Raw genomic sequence first — 2,021 nt, forward strand, 5'->3', positions numbered from 1 at the left:
TTAGTTAAAAATGTCTAACTTATTAACATAAAAATAAATTAGTATTATTTTGACTATTGTTTTCAATATAATTAGGTATATGATTCGATCCCAATTAAATAATTGGTTTAAGACTGGTTCTACCCGATTGTTTGTTATTCATAATAATGTAGTTATAGTTAATTTATTTTAAAAAATATAACCTAATTTATTATTGTATCTCCAAATAGGCATAAAAAATTGCATCTCCAAATGGCATTTTTAAATTTTGCCCCTACGAAGCAAGGGCTTCCTTGCTAGTATATGTTTATAAGCAATAAGTTTTAATTTTTGTTTATTAAATAAAATAATAATTAATCATCTAACAATTATAAACATTTTACACTTAATGTTTCAAATTGCAATCTTATGAAATTATTCATATGAAGACACATCCTTATAATGGATATTAGATTTATGGTCATCTATTAATTGGAAGGAAAAGAAAGAACTTATTTAGGACATGTTTGGTTCAATTCTCAATCTTTCTCATTCCTACCTAAGATGAAATTCTAAAATGGACAAGAATGGGTAAAAATAGGTAGATTGAGAAAATTAAAAAATATTGCTATGAACCAAATACTTTTTTCCTAAAAATGAATTCTTTTCAGACTGACAAGTGTCCTATGTTGCTCATTTTCATTATTCAAAAAAAAATTGTCGGTATTCATAAACTGCTAGCCTAGCTAGATCTCCAACAGTTAAATTTACATTTATCAAAAGAAACCTCTACCATTTTCATATGAATATTGAATACAGCCAAAAAATCTGCAAGGATCTATTAGAACAATTAAAAAAGGACTTTAATATTTTGAATCATAAATTGTTCAACTAAATAAGAAAAAGATAATTTGGAAAATTAAAAAATTGAATGAAAATTCAGGGGGTAATTGTTCATTGACCAATAGTACCGGGGATAGGTCATTAATTCTTAATAAGTTTAAGTTATTTGGATGGCTGAAATTAATTGACCATAAGGAATTAAGTTAGATCCCATGTGGGGATTTATTAACCCCCCCCCCACCAAAAAAAAAAAAATTCCCATGGGGATGACTTTTCGTTGGCAATGGACCCACGGTCAATCAAAATCGGCCCAGAACCTTTGTACGTGTGAATTGGGATCTGCTCCCCATTCAGCGCACTTCACAGCGATCTCATAGAAACATCTCCTATAATGGGAACCAAGGTTTTTAAAATCGATTCGGAGATTGAATCAGTCAGGGGTTTGATTATTGGGTTGAATGATTCAACTGTTCGAATCGAATGGTCAGCCTGTTTTGATAAAAAAATATTAAAAATGAAAATTGGGCAAAACCCTTCAAACAATTCGAATGATTAACTGCTTGGGTCAGCGGTTTGCTGACCAAAATCAACGACTTTTTTGAAAAATCCGGTTTTGGGGAAAACCATAATTGGTCACCTGACCGGTTCCTAGTTCTTCCGGTCCAGTTTTGGAAACCATGTTGGGAACATTTCTCATGAATAATATAACAGATAGGGGTGGATTCGAGCGGAGCGGAGCGGAGCCAAGCCGAATATCTGGTTATTCGAGCTCAGTTTGATCATAAATTATCAGGATTGAACTCGATTCGAATTAGAGACTTGAGCTCAAGCTCGATTCAAGTCAAAAGATCAGAAGTTCGAGCTCGATTGCCCCCGATTGTAGGTCTCTCTAGCAGCCAAGGTTTCACTTAATTTCTGAGGTGCCAAACTAAGGTCTCTCTCAGTAGCCGATGTATCTCGAGCTCGACTCGATTAGCAAACAAACCATATATTAGGCTTGAATTCGACTCGAAATTTGTTTAGACTTGAACTCGTGGCCACCCCGGTGATAAATACGGATGTCGTTGTGAGGTGCGCTATTGAAGAGCATACTCTGTACGTGTGTCGTTGGTGGAATGAACCTGCTTAACATGGACGCTATTTTCTGGGTCTGGTTTAAAACCCGATCCGCTTCCGTCCCCGCCAATGCCGTCAAGCGATGGGCAGTTGGGAACGGAAAC

Source organism: Nelumbo lutea, chromosome 2 (genome assembly GCF_056320005.1).
Source record: "Nelumbo lutea isolate HS-2025 chromosome 2, American lotus-T2T, whole genome shotgun sequence".
Taxonomy (NCBI): domain Eukaryota; kingdom Viridiplantae; phylum Streptophyta; class Magnoliopsida; order Proteales; family Nelumbonaceae; genus Nelumbo; species Nelumbo lutea.